Source organism: Procambarus clarkii, chromosome 88, assembly GCF_040958095.1.
Source record: "Procambarus clarkii isolate CNS0578487 chromosome 88, FALCON_Pclarkii_2.0, whole genome shotgun sequence".
NCBI lineage: Eukaryota > Metazoa > Arthropoda > Malacostraca > Decapoda > Cambaridae > Procambarus > Procambarus clarkii.
Window position 1 is genome coordinate 19348671 of NC_091237.1, and position 10745 is coordinate 19359415.

Below are 10745 nucleotides of genomic sequence, written 5' to 3' on the forward strand. Positions count from 1 at the left end.
AAGTTTGGGTGTGTATGTAAGTGTGTGCGTGTGTGTGTATACAGGATATGTGGAAACTGGTTAGAATTCCATTCCACCTTTATAAACGCACATTAATATCATTATGTAAAAAGTCACATCGAACACTGTTTATGTAGGGCAGACGTAAATCTGTATATTTAGGTAGGTTAGATTAGCATTTTATAAGCACTACAATCCCCTTCTGTGGTTGATTGTTCAATAAATCGTTGAACTATATGTTTAACAGCTCTCTCACCCTGTCCATGGAGGACAGAAGAAAATGAATAAATGCTGGTTAGCATTGTAAATGTGTGGCCAAGTTTGTGGTAGAAAAATAGTAAAAACACAAAAAAACATTATCCCAGGCATCCTCTCCTTCAAGAACTGCTTCATGAACATAAAGAATGGCACAAATTTAGAACAAGGCTGAACAATTCATAGCTGGGTTCTCTCTCTCTTTCTCTCTCTCTCTCTCTCTCTCTCTCTCTCTCTCTCTCTCTCTCTCTCTCTCTCTCTCTCTCTCTCTCTCTCTCTCTCTCTCTCTCGTAATGGCTTCCACACTAGCTGAAAGAACCACTCAATATCACACATTCGGGACACGAACAGTCGACAACGACTGCGAAGTGGACTAAAAACTGGGACAGTAATTGACAGAACCAGTCGGAAAATGATTTAGAATTATGAAGAGGTGCCAACAAGACCAATGGAGATCACACTATTCGTTTGCCTTGTTCGGGTAGAATGTAGACACAGTAGTCTTCGGGTAGAATGTAGACACAGTAGTCGCTTCTGTATATATTTATTGACAGAGATAGCAAGGTATATATCTGCCTAGCCGAGGTTATCTTGAGGTTATCTTGAGTTGATTTCGGGGCTTTTTTTTTAGTGTCCCCGCGGCCCGGTCCTTGACCAGGCCTCCACCCCCAGGAAGCAGCCCGTGACAGCTGACTAACACCCAGGTACCTATTTACTGCTAGGTAACAGGGGCACTTAGGGTGAAAGAAACTTTGCCCATTTGTTTCTGCCTCGTGCGGGAATCGAACCCGCGCCACAGAATTACGAGTCCTGCGCGCTATCCACCAGGCTACGAGGCCCCCTAAAGGCCCGAGGCCCCGAGGTCCTTCTACTCTGAGTCTGTGAGGATAACTGAGGCTGCTGGGGGCATCGCTTGATGCTCCTCTGTCTGGCATGACGTCAGAGGCTTACTAGCCTGTGATTGGTTACATTTCAACTGACATAGAATTTGAGTATAACACCACTGCCTAATTCCAACTTCCCCCTCTACCTTCTGTCCTTGCTCAGACTATCCTATATCCTCATCCTACCTCCTTCCATCCAACCTCCATTATATACCACCTCTGGCCAACTGATCCTTATCCTATTAGGGATTCCTCTTAACAAAGGTGGTCGGCGTATAGGATCCCCACGCATAGGGGAAGCTGGGTCTCCGTGGCCAAGCTACGAGGATGCGCGACTCGTAATACTGAAACATAATCAGTCATTTTTAATTTCTTTGCCAAGTTGCATTCTGATGCGAATGAGGCTGAAAATCATGAATTTTCCGATCATTGCCACAGCGAGATCGTCATGAACGGGCTCAACCGGCTGCTGAGAACACAGCCGGCTGCTGAGAACACAGCCGGCTGCTGAGAACACAGCCGGCTGCTGAGAACACAGCCGGCTGCTGAGAATACAGCCAGCTGCTGAGAATACAGCCAGCTGCTGAGAATACAGCCAGCTGCTGAGAACACAGCCAGCTGCTGAGAATACAGCCAGCTGCTGAGAATACAGCCAGCTGCTGAGAACACAGCCAGCTGCTGAGAACACAGCCGGCTGCTGAGAACACAGCCGGCTGCTGAGAACACAGCTGGTAAATTCATGTCCCCCTCAGGACGCTCAATTTCTAATATCCAATTTCGGACTGCAGATGATAGCTATGTCCGACAATGGAAGCAATACACACAGCTAATATACGCAGCGAATATACGCAGCGAATATACGCAGCGAATATATGCATCTATTTGAACTCTTCGGGGCAGAGTTAGTATATATATGTCCCGAGTGAATATGGCCTGGCATTAACCATCAAAGCCAGGACTATGGGGAGTGCTCGGCTAATAACGTCAAAGTGATAAGATATCCCCCCACTCAGGTGATATCACATAGGGAATATGATTCGATATCACACAAGCTCACAGCTTTGAATGAACATTTATTGAATATTCCTTTTAATAATAATGAAGACACATTATATCTTCGAAGGCAGTAAAGGTTTAGATTCAGACAAATCTCCTATCTGTTTCTGTTCTGCTTTTCACGGCCATCAACATATTGAAAAGTGAGACTACGACATTTCGCAACATTCATCACACCAAGGGAATGTGTTTTCGCCCCGAGACAATTGAGCGAGAGAGAAAGAGCACCGAGAACGACGATATTGCAATGGCATTTCGCTCCTTGGGGTGCAGGGAGATGCAGGATATTCTGTTGCAGGAACATAAGGATAAATACCAAAGGACTGTCCCCAGCAGCATAAGTAACAGTGGAGGTTGCATCTATTGCCAGCCTCCACGACAAGATTTTATCATTTATTGGAGTTTTCCTTTTATATTTTATACCATTGCGAAGAAGGGTCATTGACAAGAGTTCCATACAAGATTGGTATGTTGACCAGACTACGCACACTAGAAGGTGAAGGGACGACGACGTTTCGGTCCACAATCGACTTGAGAATGTTCCAGGACGGACCGAAACGTCGTCGTCCCTTCACTTTCTAGTGTGTGGTCTGGTCAGCATACTTTAGCCACGTTATTGTGACTCATCGCCTGCAAGATTGGTATTAAAATATGGAAAAGGTGATGGCTTGACATCGATTCTCAGAACCTGGAACTTGAAATGTAATCAGATACCTTTCCATATCTTGTATCTTTTCTGCTGGAAAGGCTAATGGAATCAAACCTCATGTCACTGGAATGCAAAAAGGGTTAGTGGAGACATGATTACCACGTACAAAATTCTCAGGGGATTTGATAGAACAGATAAGGTTATTATTTGAAACTGATGGTAAACGAACAAGGAGACACAGGTTGAGTACCCAAATGAGGCAAAGTGACGTGAGAAAGAATATTTTCAGTGTCAGATTAGTTAAAAAAAGCAATACACCAAGAAAGGATTTTGTGGAGGTGGTAATTTACCTTTCACACACACACACACAATGTATATATAGTATATGTATACTATATATAGTATATGTATACTATATATGATGTGGTGGAGGCTGACTCCATACACAGTTTCAAGTTCAGTTGAGTTTTCAGTTACAGAGTTTCAAATGTAGATATGATAGAGCCCAGTAGGCTCAGGAATCTGTACACCAGTTGATTGACAGTTGAGAGCTGGGACCAAAGAGCCAGAGTTCAACCCTCCGCAAGCACAAGTAGGCGAGTACAAATAGGTTAGTATACATACAGACACCGGCAGTTAAATGAGGCTGACTCCATACACAGTTTCAAATGTAGATAGATATGATAGAGCCCAGTAGGCTCAGGAATCTGAACACCAGTTGATTGACAGTTGAGAGGCGGGACCAAAGAGCCAGAGCTCGACCCCCGCAAGCACAACTAGGTTGAGTACACACCTCGCGGCTGAGTGGACTTCGCTTGGGAGTCGAAGTCCCTAGAATTTACTGCTTCCTGGGCATGCAGGAGCGTTTGTTTTAGATTCAGCTATTGGGAACAAAAATTTCCAAGTAGCACGGGCTATGGTGATCCCGTAGTGGATTTGCATTTGTGTTGTGTGTGTGTGTGTGTGTGTGTGTGTGTGTGTGTGTGTGTGTGTGTGTGTGTGTGTGTGTGTGTGTGTGTGTGTGTGTGTGAGCTTTGAATGAAAGTAGGAATCTCTCCTGCTAGAGAGGCATCTGGATCTTCCTATAATATATATTCGTTTCTAGTACTTCTTGCATGTGTGTATATATATATATATATATATATATATATATATATATATATATGACAATGTCAGACCACGAAGGAAAATGAAACAGGAAATTTCCTTAAGTACTTTCGTATATTAAATACATCTTCAGAAGGTGACCTTCTGAAGATGTATTCTGAAGATGTATTTAATATACGAAAGTACTTAAGGAAATTTCCTGTTTCATTTTCCTTCGTGGTCTGACATTGTCACATTCTTAATCACGTGTTTATTTTCGTGATATACACACATATATATATATATATATATATATATATATATATATATATGTATGTATGTATGTATGTATGTATGTATGTATGTATAGCTTGTGTGTGACCTTGGCGAGGCAGGTGTGTGTGTGTGTGTTGGGGGTGTGGGAGGTGGGGAAGAGCACTGGGGTCATGTAACCTTTGTGTGGGGTTGGAAACAAGTATCCAGTGTCCGATGTTTAATGAGGTCACCCGTGTAGGTGGGACACCTCAGACCTGATATTCTGGTGAGAGGGGGCGTGGGGCCCTGATCAACCATCCTAGCAACATTCAGTGCCTTGTGGTATTTATCAAGTCGGGGTCAGGTCTCCTAGGTGATTGCCGGGGGGGGGGGGGCTATTCATGCCCGTGGCACCGTTTGGGTAGATTAATCTTTATCAGTCAATTTATCAATCAATTTACCATGTATTATTGTCCATTGGGGCGCTGTTATGTGTATTTTTTTATACCTTCAGCAGACTCCCTGTACCTGCCCTGTTACCTAGCAGTAAAATAGGTACCTGGGTGTTAGTCAGCTGTCACGGGCTGCTTCCTGGGGGTGGAGGCCTGGTCGAGGACCGGGCCGCGGGGACACTAAAGCCCCGAAATCATCTCAAGATAACCTCAAGATAACCTGACTCCTGTGCAATTCGACGATTATCGAGCGTTTATCGTATCGATTATTGTATCGTAATTAATAATATAATATTAGTATTATATTAGTAATTACGTTGTAATTAATAATTGTAACTGTCTTCATTGTAACTTGTTGATTGGCTCACTGCACCTAATGTACGTATTGCACACTGTCAATAATAATAAAAAACAGTTGGTAATAACTCTTAGAAGAGCGGATCTTGCTAAATAGCAGCTAGCAGTTAGCAACTGTTTACCCAGAGTGATTGATGAGGCGTGAGCTGGGTTGAAATAGGACGGTGTTTACGCCTAGGGGATTAGTTGCCCATGTTTATGTCTAGGTGGCAGCACTGGACAGCGTCGGTGACGTCTGCGCGCTGCTGGAGAGTGAGGGAGAGAGAGAGAGAGATGAAGGGGGTAGGGAAGGGAGGAGCATGAGAAGTAGGTTAGGAGGGAAGGAGATTGAGGGAGAAGAGGTAGGTAAGAGAGAGAGAGAGGGAAGGGAGCAATAGGTAGGTAGGGTGAGAGGGAAAAATACTAGATTGCTTCAACTTCCTCAGGCGCCAAGGGTCTCTGGAACACAAACTTTTGGATTTTTTGTCTGTCTTCCTTCCAATCAGAAAACATAATTATCTTCAAATCTTTCAGACAGGAGATGAGTTGGCTTACATGTGAGGCTTCGAGAGAGGTTGTTGACATTATGTTGCTACTGTCCTTCGAGGGGGGGGGCAAGAGGGGGGCGGGTGCAGGACGAGTTGAGCTCCAGCTATTGGCTACTGCCTCTCAACCTTCAGTCGACGGGTGTATACAGGTTACCCCCCTTCTGAAGCTTGCTTTCACTCAATAATTTTTATAATTTAATTACTACACACACACACACACACACACACACACACACACACACACACACACACACACATCCAAGAGTCATCCTCGATAGATCCAAGAGTCAATGCTCGATCTTGCAAGCACAAATAGGTGAGTACACACACACACACAATTCGTAATGCCCTTGAATCTCACTCGAGTAATTAGTTTCCACCAGTTCGTGTACTCAGTACGAGAGCAAACACACATTGCATGGTTGCACATATTTAGCACCTGTTAATGCATTTCTCTGCAACAATGTAGATTGCACAGGAGCACCGCGGGAAACAGGAAGATAAAATAGCAATGATACCAGGAAATCACAACACCGTAAATTATCAGTGAGAGAGAGACCCAGGCACAGCCGGGTACCTCCCCCCCCCCACCTTGGCACTCTGTATTCCAAGAGTGAGGTCTTCGCACTCTGAGAGCCGGTGACGCGGGACCATCAGTCAAGGGCCCCCAACAGAATGATGTCGAAGGTTTGACCACAGTCGCCATAAAAAAAGCTGCGTATGTCAGGACCTGCCATCAGGGGATTGAAGGAGGGAGGGGGGGTGACGTGTGGGTATGTGTGTGGACGTGTGGGTATGTGTGTGGACGTGTGGGTATGTGTATGGACGTATGGGTATGTGTATGGACGTATGGGTATGTGTATGGTCGTGTGGGTATGTGTATGGACGTGTGGGTATGTGTATGGTCGTGTCAGTCAACAAGACATGCCAACTAACCTATTATACACAAGAACAATTCCAGAATTCTTCCCAGTAACACTATTTTCAAGAATTTTACCTGTCTGTCTGTCTCAACAGTTGACAGACAGACATGGACAGAGCGTGCATCACCGCATACCTTAATTAAATATACAAAGTCTCATACGAGAGGAAATTGTTTCAGGGAATTGGATCGTATCTCCTTAATCCCACGATAATCGAGTTTCACGGACGAGCGAACTTAAGAAGCCTGAAGTTTTAAACGGAAGTTGACCAGACACACCAAACGTTTAATAATTGTTTGGCTTCCAGGGCGACCTGTTCGCATCGCCTTGTTTCAAGTTTGGACTCAAACTACCAGGCAGTTTAGAGGGAACTCGGATCACTTATAGCTAGAAGTTGTAATTATTTGGTTTCTCAACAACTAGATTATTCCTGGAGAGGGTAAGGGGAAAGGGGGGGTTGATGGGGTGTTTAGGGATAGGGGGGATGGTTAGGGGGTTGGGGGGCTAGGGGATAGAGGTATGGAGGCTGAGTGAGGGGGGGGGGGAATGGGTAGTGGGAAGTGAGGACTAATTGGTAGAGGGTTGGAATGAGGTGCAATTTTGATTTGATTGTTACCGCCGAAGGCGGCTAGTTTATTGTGCACCCCATACTCATCCTGTGAGCGGTAGCGCAAAAAGCACTACAGAGGGCACAAAAGGTCTTTATCAGACCTCATCTTAGATTATTACATAAACAATTTCATCTATCCTTCACACCTTATAGTTACAATGTCAGCTAGTTACAGAGAAAGTGCTATTACAAGAGCTATATATTTACAGTAAGTCATCATACATTAATGGTAGGTCTTATCGCTAATACATAATAGTTTGACCAACGGGGATATTACAGAGTCATAGGGGAGCTTCTGTTTATTATTAGTCCTCACAATACACTACTTGTTTCTGAATCTCATATGTCGTTCATCAACTGGAAGCGAAATGTGGGTACAGTGCAAGGATTTCAGGTAATTTATCCATGGTAATAAGATAGTGAGGTGCAAGACGCACCTGATCCTGAATACAAATAGGTGCCTCGACCTATTTCAACTCGCCTATTTGTACCTGCAGGATCGAGTTTCAGCTCATGGGACCCCAACTGGTGGCTAGAAAGACGCCGTCTTGACTCGTGGTCTATTTCTCTATCATATCTACTTTTGAGATTAGAAATGTGGTTTGCTTCCCTATGCCGCCCCTTGTTCTAGCGGTGTTCAGTGTGAACATTATCTCTATTTCTCTATAGTATGTGTGTGTATATTGCGCATACTTATCATCGAGTGTATACTTACCGAGCTTCAGCTCTTGGTCCAAGCCTTTCCAACAATCGGTTGAATTGTTGATTTAACTGTTTTTAAACTAAATTAGTGTTGTACCACATAAAAAATATGTATTGAAATATACCGCAATTGAACCATAGGACCAAATGACTGCTCAATTTCTTCAACATCAATTGAAAGTTATGAAGTTATATGTAAAACCTGTATTGTCTTTCCGTTCATCTGGGCTCCAGGAGACTCGAACCCTGGACCTCAAGTGTGTGTGTGAGGCCGACGCTCTATCAGAACGTTGATTTCAACGGAAGTGTGATTGACAATTGATCTGGATTGTCTTCTGCGTTCAGAGAAGTCCTTAGGTTGTATAACTTTAGCATGTCGCGGCTTGCGAGTACTCAAGTCGAGGGTTCGAATCCTCTTCATTGATTCAATTTAATTTCTCATTGATTTAAATGTGTAATTAATTCATTTATAGCAGATTTAATACTCTGAGATTTAATAAATATAAAGATCTAGGCCTTTTTTTATTTTTTTCAAATTTAGCATTCAGTTGAAGCTTTTCGTGCCGAAGTGAATGGCCAAAACGCTTCGTGTTCGCAAATTTTGTGTGAAAATTTAGTCTAGATTTATTCCTGAATAATTCTTTCACGTGAAGCTGGGCGCTAAAATTTAGACATCCAATTTACTCCTTGCAATATTCAGTAAATTTTATGCAACATCGTAATTTTTTCTGCTTTAGAATAAAACTTATAATGACGCTGATGTTTAATTCATGTGAAGATAAACAAAAATATATGTTATTGCATTTGTTAGGTTTAAATAACTGATTTTCTCATATTTACATTCCCTGAAGGCTTAAGGGGAATTTGGGTCATTGATCATTTTTAATTTAAGTCATTCCCTGGTAACGAGGTCTAACAATCTACAGTACTCGGTGATTGTTAGTGATTTATTGTGGGGTTGTTAGTGGTTGTGGCTCTCAGAGCAGAAAAGACCATCTCTAGCTCCACATCTGCGACATTCTCTCTGGCTCCACACCTGTGACATGCCCTCTGACTCCACACCTGTGACATTTCCTTTGGCTCCACATCTGCGAGAGAACCTAATAAATTCATATCCATTTGGGACACAACAATACATCGTGTAGTTGTTATTGATACAGTATGTATGGATGTTATTGATGCATTGTGTGGTGGAGAGTGTGCCGGAGTAACAGTTGGGCAAATAATACATCAGATGCACTTTCGGGGTTACGACTGCTTCCTGATTAGTAAGTAATGGAGCGGAGCTAGTTGATGCTCTGCCTTCTCTTCCCCGCTGCCTTCCGCTCTGCCCTTTCATCTCACTACCCTGCGCTTATCCTCACCCGATATCCACATATTAGTTTTCCAATCAACTTTCCTTCACCTCATTTTTCAGGGTGAGCATCTTCCCTCCCATCTCCACCTCCTCCTCTCCCATCATTAAGAGGAGAGGTATCACAACCTTTCTCAAGATGCTGGAGACGTGGCCATTAAGCATCAACCAAATTGTTATATAGTTAGTGTAACGTCACAATTGAAGTGAGGAATTAAGGTAAACTCTGAAGTAGAGACTCGATTGTAAACAAAAGTTCATTTGAAAACGGAGTAATATATAAAATATTGTCAGTAATTATGGTTTATCGTTGTTAGCTGAAGTTATATGAAGGGAAACAATTCACAGGATGCTAGTCCTATATATATATATGTCGTACCTAGTAGCCAGAACGCACTTCTATGCCTACTATTCAAGGCCCGATTTGCCTAATAAGCCAAGTTTTCATGAATTAATTGTTTTTCGACTACCTAACCTACCTAACCTAACCTAACCTAACGTTTTCGGCTACCTAACCTAACCGATAAAGATAGGTTAGGTTAGGTTAGGTAGGGTTGGTTAGGTTCGGTCATATATCTACATTAATTTTAACTCCAATAAAAAAAAATTGACGTCATACGTAATGAAATGGGTAGCTTTATAATTTCATAAGAAAAAAATTAGAGAAAATATACTAATTCATGAAAACTTGGCTTATTAGGCAAATCGGGCCTTGAATAGTAGGCATAGAAGTGCGTTCTGGCTACTAGGTACGACATATATATATATATATATATATATATATATATATATATATATATATATATATATGTCGTACCTAGTAGCCAGAACGCACTTATCAGCCTACTATGCAAGGCCCGATTTGCCTAATAAGCCAAGTTTTCCTGAATTAATATATTTTCTCTCATTTTTTTCTTATGAAATGATAAAGCTACCCATTTCATTATGTATGAGGTCAATTTTTTTTATTGGAGTTAAAATTAACGTAGATATATGATCGAACCTAACCAACCCTACCTAACCTAACCTAACCTATCTTCATAGGTTAGGTTAGGTTAGGTAGCGGAAAAAGTTCGGTTAGGTTAGGTTAGGTAGGTTAGGTTGTCGAAAAAACATTAATTCATGAAAACTTTGCTTATTAGGCAAATCGGGCCTTGCATAGTAGGCTGATAAGTGCGTTCTGGCTACTAGGTACGACATATATATATATATATATATATATATATATTGGACTTGGAAGTATTAATTTAAATCTACATATGCGTCTCAATCCCTTTCTAAGATGGGAGCCACACGTGTGTGTGTGTGTGTGTGTGTGTGTGTGTGTGTGTGTGTGTGTGTGTGTGTGTGTACACACCCCACAGTAATATCGGGTGGGATTGCATGTACGAAATGACGCCTGGACGAGCCTAAAGTATATTTACAGCTGTAAGAGGATGGCGGCCTGGAGCCGGATAGAACCACTCCTACACCATCTTTCACTCAGGCTTAGTCGGATAGTTTAAAGTTAAGAAGGCACTACGGGCTCACCATAGCCCGTGCTACTTGGAGCTGTTTTTCTTCCAGGTAGCGAATCTTTAACAACAGTTTAAAGGCAAATCCCCCACAGTATACATATATATACCCCCCCACCCC